Genomic DNA, 25,841 nt, shown 5'->3' on the forward strand with positions numbered 1-25,841 from the left:
GACCATATCTGTGCTGGGTGTGTTGAGCTGCGGTTCCTAAGGGACCATGTTAGGGAACTGGAATTGCAGCTCGAGGACCTTCGCCGGGTTAGGGATAGTGAGGAGGTCATTGACAGGAGCTATCGGCAGGTGGTCACACCGGGACCACGGGAGGAGGGTAACTGGGTAACAGTGAGGAAGGAGAAAGCTCGGTTGATGGTGAGCACCCCGGTGGATGTGCCCCTTAATAATAAGTACTCCTGTCTGAGTACTACTGGGGAGGACAGCCCACCTGGGGGAAGCAGCGGTGGCAGTGTCTCTGGAGCTGAGCCTGGCCCAGTAGTGTAAAAGGGTGAGGAAAGGAGGGTAGTGCTAATTGGGGACTCTACGGTGAGGGGGTCAGATAGGCGTTTTTGCGGACACAGACGGGACTCTCGGATGGTGGTTTGCCTCCCTGGTGCAGGGGTCCGGGATGTCTCTGGTCGAGTCCCAGAAATCCTGAAGGGGGAGGGAGAGGAGCCGAAGGTCGTGATGCATATAGGTACTGCTGACATAGGTAGGAAGAGGGAAGGGGTCATGAAAAGAGAATATAGGGAGTTAGGTAGACAGCTGAGAAAGAGGAATGCAAAGGTAGTAATCTCGGGATTGCTGCCTGTGCCGCGGGAGAGTGAGAACAGGAATCGGTGGAGAATGAATGCGTGGCTGAGGGACTGGAGCAAGGGACAAGGATTTGGGTACTTGGATCATTGGGACCTCTTTAGGGGCAGGTGTGACCTGTTTAAAAAAGACAGGTGGCACTTGAATCCCAGGGGGACCAATATCCTGGCGGGAAGGTTGGCTAAGGCTACTGGAGAGTCTTTAAACTAGAAAGGTTGGGGGGAGGGAATCGAAATGAGGGGACTGAGAGCGAGGAGGTTAGCTCGCAAATAGATAAGGAATGTAGACAGGGTAAGAGGGAGGTTAGACGAGTGATGGAGAAGGGAAGTGCTCAGGCTGAAGGTCTGAGATGTGTCTATTTTAATGCCAGGAGTGTAGTGAATAAAGTGGATGAGCTTAGAGCGTGGATTGCTGCTTCGAATTGTGATGTGGTGGCCATTACGGAGACTTGGATGTCTCAGGGACAGGACTGGGTGCTTCAGGTGCCGGGTTTTAGATGTTTCAGGAAGGACAGGGAGGGAGGCAAGAGAGGGGGGGGAGTGGCACTGTTGATCAGGGATAGTGTCACGGCTGTAGAGAAGGTGGACGCCGTGGAGGGATTGACTACGGAGTCTCTGTGGGTGGAGGTTAGGAACAGGAAGGGGTCGGTAACTTTGCTGGGTGTTTTCTATAGGCCGCCCAATAGTAACAGAGATGTTGAGGAGCAGATGGGGAAACAGATCCTGGAGAGATGTAGGAATAACAGAGTTGTCGTGATGGGAGATTTTAATTTCCCAAACATAGATTGGAATATCCCTAGGGCTAGGGGTTTGGATGGAGAGGAGTTTGTTAGGTGTGTCCAGGAGAATTTCCTGACACAGTATGTGGATAAGCCTACTAGAGGAGAGGCTGTATTGATCTGGTGCTGGCTAATGAACCTGGACAGGTGGAGGATCTCTCGGTGGGTGAGCATCTTGGGGATAGCGATCATAATTCTATCTCCTTCACGATAGCATTGGAAAGAGATAGGATCAGGCAGGCTAGGAAAGTGTTTCTCTGGAGTAAAGGGAAATACAGTGTCATCAGGGAGGAAATTAGACGGGTAAATTGGAAGGAGGCATTCTTGGGGAAAAGTACCGAAGGAAAGTGGAGGATTTTCAAGGAATGTTTGTCTGGAGCTCTGCATGACAACGTTCCGATGAGACAGGGGGGTGTTGGTAGGGTACGGGAACCGTGGTGCACGAAGGTTGTGATGAACCTGGTGAATAAGAAAAGAGAGGCGTACAGAAGGTTCAGAGAGCTAGGAGGTGTTAAGGATTTAGAGGAGTATACGGGATGTAGGAAGGAGCTTAAGAAGGAAATTAGGAGAGCGAGAAGGGGTCATGAGAAGACCTTGGCGGGTAAGATTAAGGAGAATCCCAAGGCTTTCTACAAATATGTCAAGAGTAAAAGGATGAGATCGGAAGGCATAGGACCCTTAAAAGGTGAAGGGGGAAAAGTTTGTGCGGAACCGTTAGAAATGGCGGAGGTGCTTAATGAATACTTTACCTCGGTATTCACGGTGGAAAGGGATCTGGGTGGTTGTACTGCTGGTTTGCGGTGGGCAGAAAGGATCGAGCATGTGGACATAAAGAAAGAGGATGTGTTGGAACTATTGAATGGCATCAAGGTTGGTAAGTCGCCGGGACCGGATGGGATGTACCCCAGGTTACTGTGGGAGGCGAGGGAGGAGATTGCGGAGCCTTTGGCGATGATCTTTGCATCATCGATGGAGACGGGAGAGGTTCCGGAGGATTGGAGGATTGCAGATGTGGTCCCTATATTCAAGAAAGGGAACAGGGACAGCCCGGGAAATTACCGACCGGTGAGTCTAACCTCAGTGGTTGGTAAGTTGATGGAGAGGATCCTGAGAGACAGGATTTATGATCATCTAGAGAAGTTTAGTATGATCAAAAGTAGTCAGCACGGCTTTGTCAAGGGCAGGTCGTGCCTTACGAGCCTGGTTGAGTTCTTTGAAAATGTGACCAAACACATTGACGAAGGAAGAGCGGTGGATGTGGTCTATATGGACTTCAGCAAGGCGTTCGATAAGGTCCCCCATGCAAGACTTCTTGAGAAAGTGAGAGGGCATGGGATCCAAGGGGCAGTTGCCTTGTGGATCCAGAACTGGCTTGTCTGCAGAAGGCAGAGAGTGGCTGTGGAGGGGTCTTTCTCTGCATGGAGGTCAGTGACCAGTGGAGTGCCCCAGGGATCTGTTCTGGGACCCTTGCTGTTTGTCATTTTCATAAATGACCTGGATGAGGAAGTGGAGGGATGGGTTGGTAAGTTTGCTGACGACACCAAGGTAGGTGGTGTTGTGGATAGTTTGGAGGGATGTCAGAAGTTGCAGCGAGACATAGATAGAATGCAAGACTGGGCGGAGAAGTGGCAGATGGACTTCAACCCGGATAAGTGTGTAGTGATCCATTTTGGCAGATCCAATGGGATGAAGCAGCAGTATAATATGATGGGTACCATTCTTAGCAGTGTAGAGGATCAGAAGGACCTTGGGGTCCGGGTCCATAGGACTCTTAAATCGGCCTCGCAGGTGGAGAATGCGGTCAAGAAGGCGTACGGCGTACTAGCCTTCATTAATCGAGGGATTGAGTTTAGGAGTCGGGAGATAATGCTGCAGCTTTATAGGACCCTGGTTAGACCCCACTTGGAGTACTGCGCGCAGTTCTGGTCACCTCATTACAGGAAAGATGTTGAAGCCATTGAAAGGGTGCAGAGGAGATTTACAAGGATGTTGCCTGGATTGGGGGGCATGCCTTATGAGGATAGGTTGAGGGAGCTTGGTCTCTTCTCCCTGGAGAGACGCAGGATGAGAGGTGACCTGATAGAGGTTTACAAGATGTTGAGAGGTCTGGATAGGGTAGACTCTCAGAGGCTATTTCCAAGGGCTGAAATGGTTGCTACGAGAGGACACAGGTTTAAGGTGCTGGGGGGTAGGTACAGAGGAGATGTCAGGGGTAAGTTTTTCACTCAGAGGGTGGTGGGTGAGTGGAATCGGCTGACGTCGGTGGTGGTGGAGGCAAACTCGTTGGGGTCTTTTAAGAGACTTCTGGATGAGTACATGGGATTTAATGGGATTGAGGGCTATAGATAGGCCTAGAGGTAGGGATATGATCAGCGTAACTTGTGGGCCGAAGGGCCTGTTTGTGCTGTGGCTTTCTATGTTCTATGTTCTACAACACCCCTTTAGCGGGACATCGCTGCCGAGTGTGCTTCACTCCCCCACAGAAGTAACACCGCGGGCCGCCTGGAGCTGCTGCCGTCGTCAGGCCCGAGGGTGGGAACGCAATCACGCCGCTTTTCGGTCCCGCTGGATGAAGTGGGGTCTGTGACTGCCCCTGCCACGCTGTCTCCACGTGGTCGTCGGGGTACATCGCCAGGCTTTTGGAGGCCGTTTCTAGCATATCCGCTAGCTCCATAGACTTAGTGAGATCGAGATTACCTTGCTCCAACAGCCGAAGTCGGATATAAGACGATCCGATTCCCGCCACAAACGCATCTCGAGCGAGGTCGTTCATGTTCTGGTCTGCCGACACTGCTTTGCAGTTACAGCCCCTGGCTAGCTGTAGGAGCTCGCACGCATACTGTTCCGTCGTTTCGCCGGGCTGCCGTCGTCGAGTGGCTAAGAGATATCGAGCATGCATCTCGTTTGGCGGTTTAATGTAGCGCTTCTTAAGAAGCTCGAGGGCCCCTTTGTAGTCGGTGGCCGCACGGATCGCTAAATATACAACGTCGCTTACCCTCGCGTGGAGGACCCGGAGTCTGTCGTCGTCTGTGGTGACCGCTGCGGAGGCTTCGAGGTAATCCTGAAAACATTTCAACCAGTGGTCGAAGGTGTTCGAGGCACCCACCGCACGTGGGTCCAGCGTAAGCCGTTCGGGTTTAAGCATTTGCTCCATGCTCTCTGTGTCGTTTTCTTTTTTTTTTCAACGACGAGAGTTCAATTAGTAGTCAATAAAATTGATGCGCGTTATAACTCACGAGGCTAGAGATGCTCGAGGAAATAAAGGCTTTTATTGACTACTACAATAGAGCTACCATATATAATACACGATCCCAGACTAAAGGGTCCCAGACAGAGCAGTGACCTTTATACCTCTCCCAGGAGGTGGAGCCCGACTGGGATGTACCATAATAACTATAATACAGGTAGAACAGCCCAACCCTAACCCCAACAGTAACATGTAGAACAGCCCAACCCTAACCCCAACAGTAACATATATACAGACTCATAGTACTGGCCAGACCCTGGCTCAGTACTACCTGGTGGGAACCAACGATGGTTCACCACAGGGGGCGAGGAGATGCCTATTCCTGCAATGGAGCCAACCAATTCAGGAGTATAGGAGAGGGTTCACGACCTGCATCAGCCTGCACCTTTAGCACATGCTGGTGAAGATTGGGTGCACCGGGAATGTAACTGGGAATCCTGGAATTGGAAATTGCCATTTTTAAAGATCTGTGGAGTTGTGCAAACTCTGTGAAAATCCAGCCCAGAAAAAGTGAAAATTGTTACATACTGTATTTGCCATTTTGTACATCTGCCTTGTTTCCACGGAAGGACCCTCGGAGGAATGGCTGCCCTCACGGTATGAGCTCTGCTGGTGCTCTGCCACGTACCGGCCACACCCCCAGCCACTCATTGTCTCCTGGCCCTTCTGATTGCTGGGTCCCGGCTGCAAAGAGTTTTCTGGTTTTATAGCTGACCCTGGCTCTCAATTAATATGATCAGAAATAAGTTAACTGGTCATTCATCTCCATTGTTGTGGCATCTTGCTGTAAAAACTGACTGTCATTTTTGGCTGTAGACCAACAGTGATCACTTTCGAACACCAACAACCCACCTGGTTCACTAATCTCCTTTAGGGAAGAAAATCCTTACCTGGTCTGACCTACATGTAACTCCAGAGCCATAGCAATGTGGTTGACTCTCAACTACCCTCGAAACAAGGGCAATTAAGAATGGGCAATAAATGCTGGCCAGCTAGCGACGTCCATGTCCCACAAATGTATAAAAAAACCTTCTTATTGTACATGAGATGTGATATTAATGCACGTTCTTTCTGCCCGAATAATTATTTACTTGTGAAAAGAACAAAATATATCCTTGAGTCAGGGGTCAGGGTTCAATGCTCTATCACTGCAGCTACTGAGCTACTAGAAATAAGTGTTTATTTGTTAACCAAATTGGGCTGTGCACTGCAGTGCACATGCTATTGCTTCATGTCAGGCATCCCAATCAATCAGATTCTTAAACTGCTTTGCTTCACTATCCAATCCATGCATCCCTGTGCTGACCCTTTAAATGGAAAAATGCAGTTCAAGGCAACACAACAGGCCTCCTAGCTTTTTTTTCCTGTGTAACAGGAGCGGGGGGGTGGGGGCGGGGCGGGGGGGGGTGGTGTTGGTGGTGAGGATGTGGTGAGCTGCTGCACTAAACAGAGAGACATTCTGAGGTTTTGGGAAGAGAAGTCCCCAACCTGCTTAAAAGAAAAATAGGTTTAAAAATGTTTTAAATAACGGTCCTGAACAGTCAATGCTGGATGTTAGTGAAATGAACAAAGGGAGGACTAGTCACATCAAAAGAAGAAACAAGTTGGACTCTCCAGCCAGCTAAAAGTTACAGAAATCACAAAGAGTTTTCTAAGAGTAAAAGAGGAAAGTTTTGGACTGTTTAAAAGTTTTAAAAAAGGTCCAAAGCAGAACCTGACCAAGCTTCAAAAGTGCGACAAAGGCACATGGAGAGAACTGGCAGCTGCTGACAGTTTCTAAAAACGTTGACAGTCTTAAAGCAGTAATGAATTAAAAGAAGTAATACATTTAAATTGGTAATACATTTAATTCAGCAACCACAAGAAGAAACAGAGGGCAATAAACAGGAAAATTGGAGAAGATTCCAGTTAGAGGGCAACTCTGGAAAAAGGTCCATTAGCAATGAAAGACCTCAGAGAAGTGGCAAAGGATTACACTGGAAGGAAGGCACTGAAACACCCCAGGAAGGCAATGAAGGACCCCAAAAAGAGGGTAATGACAAAAGACCCCAGAAGGAGGGCAATGAAAGACAATAAATGACCAAAATGAAGAGCAATGAAAGAATTGTAGAATGGAAACAAGTCAACACTTTAACAGAGATAGACTTGTCCAACAGTAAAGCCAAAAGAACTTGACTGAACTTAAGACAAATAGAAATGAAGATTCCATTTGTGAAATGTATATGTCCAGTAAGAACATGATGGATTCTCCTCAGATAAAACACAGAAAAAGACGCCTAAATAAACTAGGAACTATTGAACATCAAGAGAAATCAACAAAAAGAATTAAAGCTCCAGAGAAGACATTAAAACAACAAGATGAAATGACTCACAGCAAACTTGAAAAAAGGAATTTGCAAAAACATTTTAAAAATGAAGTTAAGAAGGAGAAATTAATGAGACAATATAGAATAAGCTGAACTCCATGAAAAGCAATTGGAAAATATAAACAAGTCCATCACAGAGTTGAATCAGGAGAATAAGAGCATGAAGAAGGAAGCTTGACAATGAGAAATTAAATGAAGAGGTAAAAACATAATTGAACAGCAGAATCAGCAATTTAGAGAGAAAAAGAAACTGAGATTACGTGCCAGAACAATTGCTGAATTGGTCAAAAGAATGGAAAAGCAGCAAGCCTGTATGGAAGCGTTCCATGCAAGACTAATATACATAGTTAAAACCTACCTGTAGAAGTGCTTACGTTTGGATACACAAGCCTCAGGATCTCATCAATGAGCCATCAAGAAATGTTTTCAAACCTCTAAACACAGAAATATCTGAATACCTGATCGACCTGTTAGTGACATAAGTTATGTCTCCAAGGGAGTAAGTTGTAATCAACAGCCTGTGACAGAAGAGATGTCCATTAATGCTGTTCCCCTTAATGTCAATCCTGTGGAAGCATCTCTGAATTACGCCTCTCTGCAAGAAACAGAAAAAACCCTCAAAAACTCAATTTATAATTGTCCAAATCATGTGTATAATACTTAATTAGAATTTGAGCTTGAGTAACCTGGTCATTGAAGATTGTATAAAAGAGTTAAAGGGGGTGGAATGTGGTGTTTGTCCCTTTAAGGACAACACAGCAGAAGAGGGTCACCTGGCTTGAGGGACCAATTGGGACTGAGTGTGGTTAAGCACACCAGGAAGTTGTGTCTTCTCTTGAGCAGAAGACAGTCTGAAGACATGTAGGGACTGGAGAGCAGCCGGTGGGCTGCTCCAGGGCAGTATGAGTCTGTGGGCCTCTGTACAGTTTTTTCCTTGATAATACATACCCTTTATATTCCTAACAAAGCCTATAATGTACATCAGTACAAGCCTCTTCTGTGATTTTTTTCCAACTCCAGCATGCTTCCAATGATAAATTTTGACTATGGCTAAAGAAGGCAATTGGCATTGCATTGGCTAAATGAAACCAGTTTGCAATAAACTTGCTGACAATAAGTCATCTGTATTTGATTTTGCTATGGAATGACAACTGCTACAGTCAATGCCAATTATGGATCTGGACCCCATGGTGTGGTTGGGGTTGTCCCTAAAGACAAGACTGGTGTGCTGTTGTTCTGGAGGCAGCTATTATTTTAGGATGCTTGGGGATGTCCACACACTGCGAACATTGTGCCGGGACCCCTGAGATTTTTATTGTGTTAGATTTTACCTCCCTGTGCGAAAGGTAGCATACTGAAATTATTGAAAAGCATTTGGTTACCAAGTGATGAAATTTATCATGTTTACTTTCGGTGAATGAAAATTGGATTGGTTTCCCTACACAAATATACAATGTAAAGAGCATAACCTTGACAGCACACAAAATGTAGGTATCACAATAAAGAGAGCAGGGAGATTAGAATGCCAAAATCAGTGAGGGAGGAAACACAAATAAATGCCTTGTCTTAAGGGTAGTTCTAATGACATAGTTATGTAAACGCCAGAAGCAGAAACTCAGTGTGAGGCAGCCTTTGGTGTAAGAACTTGGATTTCACGGCCTTCAGTGCTGGCAAGGCTGTCAGAACTGCACACCTCAGTAGATCCCTAGCTCTCCAAAGCCTTGGATTTAATTGGCAAGTATTAAAATAAGTAACTTCTTGTCAAGTATTTCCTGCTGTGTGTATTTAGTGCAGTACTAGCAATACTTATGCTGAAAGAACAAGTCTATTGATAATATTCCATGTGGATTCAGCAACACAAGCCTCTTAGGAAGTAATCTACCCAACTGACTGGTGGGAAGCACTGCGCAAGTGCTCCATGGAGGGCCAGGTTGGAAATCTCAGCCAGGCTGACTTGAGATCCAAAGGAAAACTGGTGTAAAAACAAAACTGCAAGAAAATAGTGTTAGGGGGGTTAGCAGGGTAAAGTGTGGGGTTACGGGAATAGGGCCTGGGTAGGATTGTGGTCGGTACAGACTCGATGGGCCGAATGGCCTCCTTCTGTACCGTAGGGATTCTACGATTCTATGAAATCGGATGCAGCCTTGAGAGCTAGTCAGCCATTGGTTGAGAGATGGGAGAGAGCAGGTAGGAAGAAATGAAATGTTCTCTGATTTGTGGGATTTGTTAAGTCACGTTCCACAGGGATTTGTTTCGGGGCCTGAACCTTTCATCACTTACGTATCAATAAGTTGGATGAAGGAATAAAGAGCGATATTTCTCAGTCTGCAGATGACCCTAATCCAGGAGGCACAGTAAGTTGAGTGGATGAGAACAAGAAATTACAAAGGGCCATCGGTCGATTAAGTGAGGGGGCAAAACTGTGGCCGGTGGAGTTCAATATGGGAAAGAATGAGGATTGTGGCTCCAAAATAGACACATTTAAATATTTTTTTCTTTTGCAGAGTAAAGAAAATATACAGAATTAAAGAGATGGGGTGTCCAGGTACATAAATCACTAAAATCTGGGGCACAAGTGCACAATGTAATTAAAAAGAATGATTTAATGTTGGCGGCTAGCTCAATGAGTCTGGAAGACAATGGGGAGGGAGTTATGCTTCCACTGTGCAGACACTTGGGGGTGAATTCTCCCATTCCTCCTGCCAGGGGAATCGAAGCATGGCTGGAAAATCCCACCCTTAATCAGATCCAACCTGAAGTACTGCATTCAATTTTGGTCATTGAACAAGGTCGATTGACCCTTGAGAAGATACAGAACAGGTTCACCAGAGTGATACTGGGACAAGTGGCATTAACTTGGTTTGAGTTTGGAACATTGAGGAGTGATCTAATTACAATGTCTCAAATGATAAAATAGAGTAGATACAGAAAAGCTATTCCTTTGATTGAGGTACAATCTTAAAATTAGGGCTGGGCTATTCAGGAGTCGATGGTGAGTCAATTGAAATGTTAAAGATTAGGCTCATGACTCAAGTACATTTATCAAGGGCTGTGAACCAAAAGCATATAAATGAAGTTAACGTTTCAGGCTTCTGAATTAAAGATCATTGACCTGAAATGTTAACTTTGTTCATCTATCCACAGATACTGCCTGACCCACTGAGAATTTTCAGCACTTTCTGCTTTCGTTTCATATTTCCGCCATCCACATTACCTTGATATTTCATTAGTGGAGAAAAGAGTTGTGGTACAAATCAGTATGATCCAAATTCTCTCAAATTCTTCCAGTTAGTCAGGAAGGCTATATACATATTTTAAACTGCTTATCTATCCAAAATAAGCACAAGCATTTTCCAGTCATTCTCTCTGGTGGCACAGGGTGGAGGGGCTGAATGGCCTTCTCTTTTCCTATTTTCATGCCTGCAGTTAGACGCACTGAAATTTTGAGTCGGTGGATTACATTTTTGGAACATTGAAGCATAATTGTACTATAGATCTGCATCGTTCATTAATTCCCATTGGAATAAATAAAACTAAAAAAAACAACTCACAGGAGAGGCCATTCGGCCCATCGTGCCTGCACTGACAACAATCCCACCCAGGCCCTATCTCTGTAACCCATGTATTTACCCTGCTAGCCCCTCGACACTAAGGGGCAATTAAGCATGGTCAATCCACCCAACCTGCACATCTTTGGACTGTGGGAGGAAACCAGAGAACCCGGAGTAACCCCACGCAGACACGGGGAGAATGTGCAAACTCCACACAGAGGCCAGAATTGAACCCGTGTCCCTGACGCTGTGAGGCAGCAGTGCTAACCATTGTGCCACCGTGCTGTCCTAATGTCAGAAATATGTATGTTAGACAGGTAGCCGTATTGAAAACTCATACTGAAGACATTAACTCCAGGCAGGAGAATACCAAGCAAAGCATCTGCTTCAAACGGCATGTGTGTGGGAGAGGGAATGATTTGAAAAAGCATGTGCTTATTTCAAATGGATAAGCAGTTTAAAATATGTATATAGTCTTCCTGACTAACTGGAAGAATTTGAGAGAAAGAAACTTGTGAAAAATATATAGTTGAACAGCTTGAGTCTCTCATGGAGATACATGTGAATGGAAATGCTTCTGATGGGTTTGTATGGCTTAAATTTAATTAGGTACATGCAGTACCGCTGCATATTCATGGGGCTGGATGAACAACACATCAAGAAGTCACATCCTTGTTACTATAACCTGATGCTGAATAGAAAGTTTTCACCTTTAACCTAACTATGTCCCAGCGTGCACTGCTTGAGTAAAGCCAAAGTAAACATGCTGGGGAAAAAAAGGTTTCTTTTGAACAGGATATGCCATATCCTGCATTTAGTGGGAAAGAAGACTTTGTTTGCATCACAGTCACAGTCTTGAAAGCTGCACCTCTCAGGCATCTTTCACAAATGCCAAGATATTGTGTTTGATGTTTAATGCTTCGGAGTATTTAGGTTAAATGGAGCTCAGCAAGTGTAAAAATAATGAAAACGTTTTCCCAGGTAATGCTCCTAAGGCAAAATCTTGCAGCGAATAGGTTTTGTAAAACAAGAATTGGAGTTGCGCCCAGAATAATTTAAAAGACTTTGAAATGCTATTTGCTTTAAACATTCTAAGGACAAAAGCCCCAAAATTTATGATCAAAGTGAAGCCAGGCTCAGTTCCACCCATAGTACATGCAAGCTCATGTTGACAGCTGAGGGAGGATTTGTCTTGCCAGATTTTATAAATCCACTCCTTGTTTTAATATTCCATATACCTAGTGTTGTAAGGTGCTGGATACCATTTAGTAGGTCTTAATGAAGTCCTCATAGTCTTAAGTAGGTTAACTGTATGTATTTATCAACTACAAGTACCATGTATATATATTTTTAAATATATATATATATTAGAGAGAGAGAGAGTAAAATGATTCAGGCTAGGAGCTGTCTCCATGCTTGCTTGTATACACAGCTCTGTCCAACACTAGATTGACCCCTAAATGCAGTGCAGAAATTCACCAAAGATCCTTAGACATCACCTTCACCTCGAAGGAGAAGGGCAACAGATATTTGGGAACACCACCACCTGCAACTTCCCCTCGAAACCACTCACTATCCTGACTTGGAAATATATCGCCGTTCCTTCGCAGTCACTGGGTCAAAATCCTGGAATTCCCTCCCAAACGGCATTGTGGGTCAACTCACATCTTGTGGACTGCAGCAATTCAAGAAGGCAGCTCACCACCACCTTGTCAAGGGCAACTAGGGATGGGCAATAAATGCTGGTCAGCCAGCATAGAAACATAAGATAGGAGCAGGAAGAGGCCATTTGGCCCTTCTAGTCTGCTCCACCATTCCTCATGATCATGGCTGATCGTCCAACTGATCCTGTGATGCCCATGTCCCATGAATGAATTTAAAAATTGTGTGGGTCATGTGTTCTCTCATATCACTATGTGGGCGGTACTGTATTTAGTTCCACATTAGCCCTCTGCCAGACCCTTTTACTACATATGGAAAAATGCATTCAGGAGTTTACTCATCAGTACAATTAGTTAAGTAAGTTGCTGGGTAACGGTAGATGGTTGCACCAGAAGTACAAAGAACACATGCAAAAATGTTTATACTTTTGAGTACAAGAGTTGGGAAATCATGTTGCAGCTATATAAATTCTTGGTTAGACCATATTTGGAGTATTGTGTGCAGTTCTGGTCACCACACTACCAGAAGAACGTGGAAGCTTTGGAGAAAGTGCAAAGAAGGTTCACCAGGATGTTGCCTGGTTTCGAGGGTGTTGGCTATGAGGAGCGGTTGAACAAACTAGGATTGTTTTCACTGGAAAGACGGAGGCCGAGGGGAGACCTGATAGAGGTCTACAAAATTATGAGAGGCACAGATAGGATGGATAGTCAGAAACTTTTTCCAAGGGTGGAAGTGTCAATTACAGGGGGAAACAGGTCCAAGGTGAGTGGGGCAAAGTTTAAGGGAGATGTGCAGGGGAAGTTTTTCACACAGAGAGTGGTGGGTGCCTGGAATGCGCTGCCAGAGGAGGTGGTGGAAGCAGGCACATGAGCAACATTTAAGAGGTGTCTGGATGGGTACATGAATAGGGAGAGAATAGAGGGATACGGACCGAGTGAGGGCAGAGGTTTATTTTTAGCAAAATGAGGGCATCATCATCAACACAGGCTTGGAGGGCCGGAGGGCCTGTTCCTGTGCTGTACTTTTCTTTGCTCTTTGTTCTATATAGCTGTATACAGGAAGAAATGATTGGACAGTTGCAGAAACTGGCTAATTACTAAGGGTGCTTAGTAATTATGCTTAGAACCCAAGGGAATAGGGGAGATCCTAAATGAATACTTTGCATCAGTATTCACGAAGGAGAGGGGCGTGTTAACCGGGAGTGTCTCGGAGGGAGGTGTTGACCCGTTAGAGAAAATCTCCATTACAAGAGAGGAAGTGTTAGGTTTTTTAGGGAACATTAAAACTGACAAAGCCCCAGGGCCTGATGGCATCTATCCTCGACTGCTCAGGGAGACGAGAGATGAAATTGCTGGGCCTCTGACGGAAATCTTTGTCGCTTCTTTGGACACGGGTGAGGTCCCTGAGGATTGGAGGATAGCGAATGTGGTCCCGTTGTTTAAGAAGGGTAGCAGGGATAACCCAGGAAATTATAGGCCGGTGAGCTTGACGTCAGTGGTAGGGAAGTTGTTGGAGAGGATTCTTAGAGACAGGATGTATGTGCATTTAGAACGGAACAATCTCATTAGTGACAGACAGCATGGTTTTGTAAGAGGGAGGTCGTGCCTTATAAGTTTGGTGGAGTTTTTTGAGGAAGTGACAAAAACGGTTGATGAAGGAAGGGCCGTGGATGTCGTCTATATGGATTTCAGTAAGGCATTTGACAAAGTCCCACATGGCAGGTTGGTTAAGAAGGTTAAGGCTCATGGGATACAAGGAGAAGTGGCTAGATGGGTGGAGAACTGGCTTGGCCATAGGAGACAGAAGGTAGTGGTCGAAGGGTCTTTTTCCGGCTGGAGGTCTGTGACCAGTGGTATTCCGCAGGGCTCTGTACTGGGACCTCTGCTATTTGTGATATATATAAATGATTTGGAAGAAGGTGTAACTGGTGTAATCAGCAAGTTTGCGGATGACACGAAGATGGCTGGACTTGCGGATAGCGAAGAGCATTGTTGGGCAATACAGCAGGATATAGATAGGCTGGAAAATTGGGCGGAGAGGTGGCAGATGGAGTTTAATCCGGATAAATGCGAAGTGATGCATTTTGGAAGAAATAATGTAGGGAGGAGTTATACAATAAATGGCAGAGTCATCAGGAGTATAGAAACACAGAGGGACCTAGGTGTGCAAGTCCACAAATCCTTGAAGGTGGCAACACAGGTGGAGAAGGTGGTGAAGAAGGCATATGGTATGCTTGCCTTTGTAGGACGGGGTATAGAATATAAAAGCTGGAGTCTGATGATGCAGCTGTATAGAACGCTGGTTAGGCCACATTTGGAGTACTGCGTCCAGTTCTGGTCGCCGCACTACCAGAAGGACGTGGAGGCATTGGAGAGAGTGCAGAGAAGGTTTACCAGGATGTTGCCTGGTATGGAGGGTCTTAGCTATGAGGAGAGATTGGGTAAACTGGGGTTGTTCTCCCTGGAAAGACGGAGAATGAGGGGAGATCTGATAGAGGTGTACAAGATTATGAAGGGTATAGATAGGGTGAACAGTGGGAAGCTTTTTCCCAGGTCGGAGGTGACGATCACGAGGGGTCACGGGCTCAAGGTGAGAGGGGCGAAGTATAACTCAGATATCAGAGGGACGTTTTTTACACAGAGGGTGGTGGGGGCCTGGAATGCGCTGCCAAGTAGGGTGGTGGAGGCAGGCACGCTGACATCGTTTAAGACTTACCTGGATAGTCACATGAGCAGCCTGGGAATGGAGGGATACAAACGATTGGTCTAGTTGGACCATGGAGCGGCACAGGCTTGGAGGGCCGAAGGGCCTGTTTCCTGTGCTGTACTGTTCTTTGTTCTTTGTTCTTTGTAATGGAGATAACTCTGTTCATACAGTTAGAGATTGATCAAGAACGGAGACCAGCTGTCGGCTTATCAAGTATGTGACGGCATGTTTCTCCATGCAGAGTGCTGGTCATCCTTCAAGGATGTGCAGTCCTTGGGGCATAGCAAGAGAGTGAGTGGATAAGGTAACTTTCTCTCACAATTTCCACATATCCAGTTCACCCAGATGAAATCCCTCAAAGAATTGAAGAAATGCCAGCTAGCTGCTATATTTAGCACGACTCCAGCTGTGCCAGGACCATCTCATGGCCCACACACAGAGATACAAGGCTTCTTCCATTCAGGCCCACACAGGCCAAGAGCAGCGTGCCACAATACTTGCTCCTCACACTCAGGAAGAAAGGATAGGTTGAAATTACAGGGTTGCCGAGAGATAGAATTGTGGGACAGGAAGGAAATACCTCCCAAGGTAAATGTCATCTAAAAATCTGCCCACTTTATTTTTCCCTTATTTGGAGCATTTCTGTTCTGAGTGGCCATTAAAAGAGGTCAACAGATGATAGGATATGGCAGCTAATCAACAGTAGATGGGAATGCATTGTTTTCTGCTGATGCAGATACTGTTTATACATTGTTAAATAGGAATGCTGGTACAATTGCTTGATCTGGATATGCATATGGCCCAATCTCCCAACTGCAGCTCCACTTCCTTTATTTTTTTTAAGTTTTTAAGTTTATTCATTAGTGTCACAAGCAAACTTACATTAACACTGCAACGAAGTTACTGTGAAAATCCCCTAGTCGCCACACGCCGGCGCCTGTTCGGGTACACTGAGGGAGAATTCAGCATGGTCAACGCACCTAATCAGCACGTCTTTCGGACTATGGGAGGAAACTGGAGCACCTGGTGGAAACCCACACAGACACGGGGAGAACGTGCAGACTCCGCGCACACAGTGGCCCAAGCCGGGAATCGAACCCAGGTCCCTAGCACTGTGAGGCAGCAGTGCTAACCACTGTGCCACCGTGCCACTCACCTGACCTAATTCTGAGTGACTTGCTGCGTATTTCCAGAATTTTCTATTTCTACGTTAAATTTCCAGTATTTGGAGTTTTCCTTTTTATTTTTCCATCATCCTTCTCTTTATCAAACAAAAATCATGAATAGTGCTAGAACAAGAGACCATAGAAAGGTAACTAATGCAAAACAAAATGCAAGGATATAATTCGAAGCAGCCAAATCTATAGTCGTACTATAATTCCCCTATAACACTAACAAGAAAAATATCATCCAAGCTTTATGGTATAAGATCTATGTTTTGTCTCGATTAGACTCAAGCTTAGACCCTAAAATCGTTTTCAATTTTCAGCTGAAATGGTCTACTTAGTTCATAGAATCATTGTATAGTAACAATATAGAAGACAATTCAGCCCATTACACCCATGCCAGCATTCTGCAAGTTTAAACTTTATTTATTAGAGTCACGAGACAAAGTAGGCTTACATTAACACTGCTATGAAGTTACTGTGAAAATCCCCTGGTCGCCACACTCCAGTGCCTATTCAGGTACACTGAGGGAGAATTTAGCATGGCCAGTGCACCTAATCAGCACTTCTTTGGGACTGTGGGAGGAAACTGGAGCACCCGAAGGAAACCCACACAGACATGGGGAGAAGGTACAGACTCTGCACAGTGACCCAAGTCTGAGGCTTGCATCATGTAAAACTCTCAGGACTGCTCTGACCCTATGGTGATCCTCATCTCTCATGGAACCATTTATAAGTTTGCCATCTATATGGCATATTACTCTTCCCATGCCTTCTAGAGTGTGAGACATTGTTCTCTGGAACATTTCTGGAGTAGAAGTTACTCCAAACAATACTGACTGAATGGCATTGTAAACGTGGTCAGCAATCTGGATTCTTTGTCCCGAGGCAACTGCCAAAATCTATTGTTCACATCCAATTTGATGAATAAAGTACTCTTGACTAGTTTGGTAAGACTCTCATCCACAAAGTTCCTGCCAGACTAAAGACATTTCAAAATGGTGGTTGGTGCACTTTTCCCCATTTTGCTGGGCTTAGGCTTTGGCTGGCTTTCTCTATTATAGTTTACGGACAGAATGGTCACTCAATCTTCTCTACAGGACCTCTCGCTCCCCGCAAACAAACACTCGATTCTGTTTCCTGAGTTCCGTTTACCTCACAATCTGCACAGCTTTTGCTAGTGTTAAATCCTCTCTTGCCTGTAGGAGATCTGATATTGTTTCACATAGGACCCCTATCGCAAATCAGTTCATCCTTTAAGATTCCATAATCACAGTTCCCTGCTAGCCCAAAGAGATCACAGATGAACGAGTCCATGTTTTCACCTGATCTTTGCTTTCTTCTATTAACTCTATCCTTTTCTATTATTAAAATCTGACGAATGTTGAAATAAGACTTCTTCGTAAGAAGTTGAAGTGTCGTCAAATCCTTGCCTTGGTTTCATGTCATCAGTGACAGATCCCGCTGAATAAAATAGCTTACTGACCTGGTCTTTTTGTTATATTTTGTGTTATCCTGAAGCAGTTCTGAATTTTGTGAACATTTTCTTTCAGATATCCCAGTTTTGGGCCTGTTGCAAGGTTCTGGAAGTGGTAGTGTCGTCTTCCATGATTCTGCTGGAATTGTTCCTACTTCTGTCTTGCTGCTTTGGATCTCTTCCCACTGCTGTCCGGTCTCTGAGTCTGTGTCTCAGCTTGTATCTGTTGTTATCACGATGTTCCAATGTCTTGGGTGAGTCTAAAATTTATTTTGTTTTTCCTTCGAGGATCTCTTTCCTTGGAGTGCTATATCTTCTTTTAAAGGTTCCTAGGTCTTTTACTCACAGCTGCCATGTTTTGTTGTGTGGTTGGGTTCTAGTTGGGGATTTTGGGGATTGTCTAGTCTCCCAAAGTATGCTGTTTGAGTCTGTTGCTGCTCAAAACCATTACGCTTCACTGATAACAGGTACTTACACATTTGGACCTCTCCACAAGGTTGAAGCTTCTCCTCCTTCTGGAACTTTCTTACTCATCAGTCATATGATCTGAAGTTATTATTACATCAAGAGTGGTGGAGGCTTGGGGAGACCTGATCAAAGTCTATAAAATTATAAGAGGCATAGATAGGGTTGACAGTCAGGATCTTTTTCCCAGAGTTGAAATGTCTAATACTATGAGTCACGCACTTAAGGTGAGAGGGGGAAAATTCAAAGGAGATGTGAAGGACAGGTTTTTGTGAAGGACAGAGAGTGGTCGGTGTCTGGAACACGCTGTCAGGGTTGGTGACGCAGGCAGATACGATAGGAGCGTTTAAGGCACTTATAGATAAGCACATGAATATGCAAGGAATAGAACGATATACACCAAGGGCAGGTGTAAGGGATTACTTTAATTTGGCATCACGTTCAGCACAACATTGTGGGCCAAAGGGCTGTTCCTGTGCTGTGCTATTCTGTTCTATGTTAGGGGAATAATAAGGGGATCAGGGGTTATGGGGAAAAGGCAAGAGAATGGAGATGAGAAAAATATCAGCCATTACTGAATGGCAGAGCAGACTCAATGGGCCAAGTGGTCTAATTCTGCTCTTATGTCTTATGGTCTTATATTCTAAGATTATGTACTTTACACATTCTTGTGTATCTTTTCTGCACCCTCTCTTCAGTGCTCACATCCTTCTGTGGTGCCCTCAACTGGACACAATAAGGCACAGTCAGCACTGTTCACCTTTACTATGGCCACATGAGAATTTTCAACAAAATATTAGAATCCATTACAACAACATTCAACGATTTATTTTGCTTCCCTTCCATACTGCAGCAACGCACTTCAATTGATTTCTAGGACTTGAAAAAGGGCTGAAGTTCTATTTTTGGATTTCAATGGCTGCATTTAGAATATAAGCTGGTCAACGTCGAACTATAAATATCGCCACTTGTGAGGCAACCATAATTTTGTCACTTGTAAGCTTTCTGCTGGGTATTCCCTCGAGTACTTCAACCTTACTCGGTTGGAACTATATATTACAACTGGCAATGAATCCTCTGTGCCCCACAAATTTAAAAAGAAATGGAAAAAAACTAGAAATTAAAAACGAGTAAAGAAAACAACAATACTCTGTCTGAAGCTTGATCCTGAATGCCATCATGTCTCACTCAATTTGCATCTTACTTAATTCTTGTTGTCAAGTGAACGGTCACATTTCGGGACTGCTTGTATCCGTGGCAATTTCTTCCTTGCAGGTCAGCAGAATATTATTGGAAAAAACTCAAGCTGTCAATATGTTCAAGTTATAAGGGTACAGTACTGTCTTTGTGGAAGAAAATGTTTGAAAAGTCATTTTCAGCGTTCTATAATCTAAGCTGGCAAATATCCTTACGATGTAACACTTTATGACAATAATGCACTGGTCTTCTTACCCCTTTCATTCACAAAGACAAAAGGTTTGGCATTTATATTCTTCAACAGGTAATAATCCTTTAAGATTTAAATTAAGATTTAATTTAAGAAAGTATTTCAAAAATAGCACATCAACACATCTCATGGAAATAAAATCTTGCCCTTCCTGACTCAGTTGTACCCAGCCAAACGATTTTAATAAATAAAAGAGATAGTGTTTATACTGCATAAAGAAAACAAACTATACTGTTCATGCTTTCAGCTATTTCCTGTGATATTCCAGTGCTTCAGAAAGGAGTAATGTTGCTGCACAGACGTCTGTTCTGCTTGAGTGCATGTGGCCTCCTGGGCATTCCCTGGAGCACTTTAAGCCAGGGTGTGAAGGAAGTGCTACTGACCTAACGGATGGAGACAGGTCTCTGCTGAAGGAGGCCATTGAGGTGCTGAGGCATGTATTGTAATGAACAGAGGCAAAATAAAAACACAGGAGCTCCCAAGCCGTATTGCACTGGACAGGCAGTGACACTATCCATTGGTTCCAAAGTCAAATCAAAGTCCCAGATCAGGTCCTAAGTTATACAGAGGCCTCAGGCCATGCAGACTTGCTCAGGGTTCGAGGTACAGTGAGGCTTTTGGAAGTTTATGAACATTTCACTGGTGTGCAAGAGCCTAAAATCAGAGGAAAATGCAAAGAAATGTCATAGTCCTTTTTTTTAATTGTCTAACTGTTTAGGATATTTTAAATACATGCATCTTCCCAAATTTTTAACTTTACTCCTCTTAACTATGTTGAATTGGAGTTCATTTAATAAGTAAAATATTCAGCTCATCAGAGATGATTTAATGGTGTGACAAGCCAGATTTCCAATGTTCATCCCCCTCTGGTTGTCCAAGGAATGAATCACTGACTTCACATGTGCTACCACGAGGAGCAGCCAATAGACCATCAAGTACTACTCAATTTGGAGGCAAGTTCGGGTGAAAAGAATCCATCCATGTTTGTTGTTGCACACCCCCTAGTGGACAGTCATAGAGCAGCACAAGCAGTCGTCTGGAGCAGATTGCTCAGAAACACCCTCGGACCTGCTGATCTGCATCAACTCGGGGGCAAGAGTAAATAAAGGAGTAAAAACAATTAATTTCAAAACATCCCTCCAGCTACCTGTGATTTTACTCAGTCTCCATTTTCAGATGTTAACATCCGAAATTTTCTTTGTTGGTTAAGCGCCAACTAACAAGTCACTTCAGCAGACTTCAGTTGATTAATAGATGCAATAAAAGTGAAATATAATCACCCTTATTCTCAGAACTAATGTCTTATTTTGAATGCAAATGTTATATTATTTTCATTTGATTTACAAGGGAATCCAACTCTTCCCATCCCTTGTCTCACAGCTCGTTAGGATTTTATTAAAATCCATAACTTTAAACAAAAAGAGCATTAAAAAAAAGATTTGATTCCCAGATGCGGGATGGGGGAGAGAAAATTGAAAGTTGCCTGTTTCTTACTGTGTCCATCATGATTGAGTCTCCTTTTAAATATATAATTGAGGAGTGATTTCCTTTTTAAAAATCAGCTACAGGCAATTATGATTATCTCAAAGCCTTCTGATTTTTTACTGTGCGTTACTATTGAGCATGTTTACCTCAGCACTATTAAAATCCATTAAAAGGTTTTGAGAAGGTATTAAGACCAGTGTAACAAAGCAGCTGTTACCAATGGTGTTACTTTATTTTTTCAATTAATTCACGGTATGTTAACATCACTGACTAAGCTAGTGTGTATTGCACTTTTCCTAATTACCTTCAAGAAGGTTGTGCTGAGCCACTATCTTTAAATGTCACAGTCCGTGCGGTGAAGGTACAGTGCTGTTAGAAGTGTGACGATAGTTGCTATAGGTATATGGCATGGGGTATTTACACCCCACTGCACTGGTTGAGTTGCATAGCGGGGCAGCAAATATGAACAAGAGGTGAAAAATCAGGATCGCGCCCGATTTCTCACCTCGCGCAATATTGCCAGCCCAGGCCCGCCGGCATAATCAGCCTCACGCCCGGGAAGGCTGAGAGGCTGATTTAAATATTGGGACCAGATGTGATGGCCTCCTCTCGCCAGTGGGACCGGAGGCCATTGAAACCCTGCGGGTGATCAGGAGTAGGGGTGGGCAATGACCCCTGGGGGGAGGGGATCGACAGATCTCCCATATACTGTATACACTTCTACACAGTATAGGGGAGATCAGGGCGCATGCCTAGCAGTCTGCAGCCGGCTTCCCAGTGTGAGTGGGCTCCACCCACTCCCCCTACTGGCGGGAATCAGATTATGGCCTCTGTATTGCACAGAGTGCCATAATCTCACCGAACTGGAAAAAACACTGGAAAAACAGGTGAGAAAACCTCCCGTTTTTTCACCCGTCCAACACTTAGGGGCAAATTTTCCCATTCCGTCTGCCACGGGAATCGGAGCAGGCGAGGGGCGATCCATGGAAAGGTCTGCTGACCTTAGGTGGGATTTTCCGGTTTCTGGGGTGAGCGCAGCCTGAAAATCCCACCCTTAGGATTTTTCTCAGAAAATTCTGCCCATATTGTTTATGTTTAAGGGGATTGTTTTAAAGTTCGTTTTTTTCTACAGGCAATCAGTATGTTTGGAAGAATGCAACTCAGATGCTGGGAGAGCAGGATAATTACTTATTTTAGCTATGTAGTGTTTACTTAGGAGATAGCTAATTGATTTTTGTTTATAGATGAAGATTTCTCCTGGGGTTTTAGATTAATTGACAGTTAATGGTGGTTAATGAGAGGAGCTAGTTATGTAGCAGAGAACAACAGCTTTCAGTTCTAGATGGAAGTTGTTGAAAGACAGAGGTCTGCAAACTGCTCTGAAACTCAAAATCTTTCTCTGAAAGCCTTGAGGCTGACTACACCCCTTATAGCAAGTATATTTATGGTTGCTAAATGTATTTAATGTGGAATTTTAAGTCAGCAAAAGAATGTTGCTTATTTGGAACTGAAACAGTGATATATTAGAAATTAAAGTTGTTTCCTTTCATTTTTTAACTATTGTTCAACTTTTAAGAGTTAAGGTGCTTCATTTTGTTAGAGTTATACTTAAACTGTATTGTTAAATAAAGTTTGTTTTCACTATAAAAGATCCCTAATTTGTCAGTGGAATTACTCCTGGAGTGAAGCATCCTATCGTCACATTTATACCAAAATAGAAAAATTGTTGGAATCTAGTCTGGCTTCCTGATGTAATTTGGGATTCTGGATCAGGCCCCTAACAGGAGAGAGTTCCAGGATTTTGACCCAGCGGCAATGAAAGAATGACAATACATTTCCAAACCCGGATGGTGGGTGATTTGGAGGTGCTGGAGTTCCCTTGCGCTTGCTGCCCTGCCCATCCAGGCTGTAGATGTTAATTAAGGTTAACTGTCTGTAAGTGGGGGCACTCATTGCACAATTACTTGTGACACAATTACAGAGACACTTCTGCCCCTTTCCACATTTGTGTCTGGGTGTACCTGGAGTGGGAGCACGTAGTGCCCACTTGGGGCCTTCCATGACCAGTGGACTCCATGGAGGTTAGATTACTACATCAGCCCCTATTATGCCATTTTGAATTAAGTTTCCTATAATCTTTAGTCATTTTGTTACAATGCCCCTCTAAGGTACACTGTATGAATTAATTTAATTTGTTATTTAGTTTTTCCCCTGTTTAGCCAACTTGGCCAGCGATGCCCACATCCCACGGAGGAATAAATAAATTCGATGGTTATATGAGGAGGTGCGGAAGTGGATAAAAAGTGAAGACTGGATGTTGCTGAAACTTGTGTGAGTTAAATAAGTGATTTGAGGGAGTTTATTTGCATGACAAAGTTGGGAGAGTGGAGGTTGTGCACCACAGGATGTAAGTGAATTAGCAAATGAACTCACTTTGCCTGATCTTGTTAATCAACTAAATCACGACCCTCACTACATCTGAAATGCTGCTCACCTCCTCAGCCACCACTAACCATCCCTTGTTAGTGACAGCGGCAGGTTTCTTCCTTCCATTGCTGGAGAAAAGTATGTCCCTCCTTCTCGAGCAATATTTCAATGAAAGCACCATTGAATCTATGAATGCTATCCTTTCTCTTTGTGAATACATCAAACAAAAGTCAATTTTTGCGTTGGCCCTAATAGGAATGGACTTCAGTTCATGTCTGTGCTGCTTAGAGGCACAAAGTCAAAATTTAATGGTTCAATCTAGTCATAGGAATGCAGTAACATAGGATCAGGAGTAGGCCTTTCAGCCCATCGAGCCTCCCCAGCTATTCAATACTATCATGGCTGAGCATCCACTTTCATGCCTTTTTCCCGCAGTCTTCGCACATCGCTGCATATCATTGGTGTTTAGAAATTTGTCAATTTCTGCTTTAAACATACTCAATGACTGAGCTTTTATAACATCTGGACTAGAAAATTCCAAAGATTCAAAGTCCCTCTGATTTAAAAAAAAAGCCCTCATCACAGTCCTAAGTGGCTTCCCCCTTATTTTGAAATTGTGTCCCCTGGTTCTAGAATCCCCAAACAGGAGAAACATCTTATCTGCATCTGCCCTGTCTGTTTCTTCAAGTATATTGAAGGTTTCAATGAGATCACATCTCATCTTTAAAGCTCGACAAGTCCAATTTCCCCAATCTTTTTTCATAAGACTGTCCCACCATCCTGGGATCAACTGTGGTGAACCTTTGTTGCACTCTCTCTGTGGCAATAACATCCTTCCAAAGATAAGTGAACAGTACTCCAGGTGCAATTAACCAAAGTTCTATACAACTGAAGTAAGACTTTGCCAAGTCCTGTACTCAAATCCACTTGAAGTAACTGTTAACATACCAGTTGTAACTGCTGAACCTATATGTTAGCTTTCAGTGACATATTGGTGAGGACACCCAAGTGCCTTTGTGCATTCACATTTTCTACTCTCTTATCATTTAAAAAATACTCTGCATATCTTCACATCTGCCATGTTCTTGCCCACTCACCAGGTCTGTCCAAATCCTCTTGAAACTGCTTTGCATCTTCCTCATAACACACATTTTTACAGATGTACTACAGAAAGCATCCTTTCCAGATGTATTACAGCTCAGTATAGCTCCTGCTCTGACCAAGACCGCAAGAAACTACAAAAGGTTGTGAATGTGACCCAGTTCATCACGCAAACCAGCCTCCCATACATCGAGTCCATCTACACTTCCTGCTGCCTCGGAAAAGAAGCAAACATAATTAAGGACACAATGCACCCCGGACATTCTCTCTTCCACCTTCTTCTGTCAGGAAAAAGATACAAAAGTCTGAGGTCACGTACCAACTGACTCAAGAACAGCTTCTTCCCTGCTGCCATCAGACTTTAGACTGGACCTACCTTATATTAAGTTGATCGTTCTCTACACCCTAGCTATGACTGTAACACGACATTCCCCACCCTCTCCTCCCCTTCTCCCCTATGTACTCTATGAACAGTATATTTTGTTTGTATAGTGCACAAGAAACAACACTTTTCACTATACCCCAAAACATGTGACAATAATAAATCAAATATAAGCATTCCCACATAGATTTGTGTCATCGCAAATTTGGAAATATTACATTTGGTGTCAACATACAAGTCACTGATATACATTGCGAACAGCTATGGCCCAAGTACTGATCCATGCTGACCTCCAGTAGTCATAGCCTGCCAACGTGAGAATCATAGAAACCCTACAGTGCAGAAGGAGGCCATTCGGCCCATCGAGTCTGCACCGACCACAATCCCGCCCAGACCCTACCCCAATATCCTTACATATTTACCCGCTAATCCCTCAAACCTACACATCTCAGGACTCTAAGGGGCAATTTTTAGCATGACCAATCAACCTAACACGCACATCTTTGGACTGTGGGAGGAAACCGGAGCACCCGTAGGAAACCCACGCAGACACGAGGAGAATGTGCAAACTCCACACAGACAGTGACCCAAGCTGGGAATCGAACCCAGGTCCCTGGAGCTGTGAAGCAGCAGTGCTAACCACTGTGCTAATGATCCATTTATTGCTACTCTGTTTTCTGCCTGTTAACCAATCCTTAACGCATGCCAGCATATTACCTCCAATTCCATGTGCTAATTTTGCTAACCACCCTTCTATGGGGGACTTCATCAAGAGTCTTCTAAAATACCAAATATACTACATTAACCAATTCCCCTTTATCAATTCTGTTAGCAACTATCTCAAAAAGTTCCAACAAGTTTTCCAAATATGATCTCCCATTCATAAATCCATGTTGATAGTGCCCAATCAGATCATTATTATTCAAGTGTCTATTTTGCACATCT

Source organism: Mustelus asterias, chromosome 8 (genome assembly GCF_964213995.1).
Source record: "Mustelus asterias chromosome 8, sMusAst1.hap1.1, whole genome shotgun sequence".
NCBI lineage: Eukaryota > Metazoa > Chordata > Chondrichthyes > Carcharhiniformes > Triakidae > Mustelus > Mustelus asterias.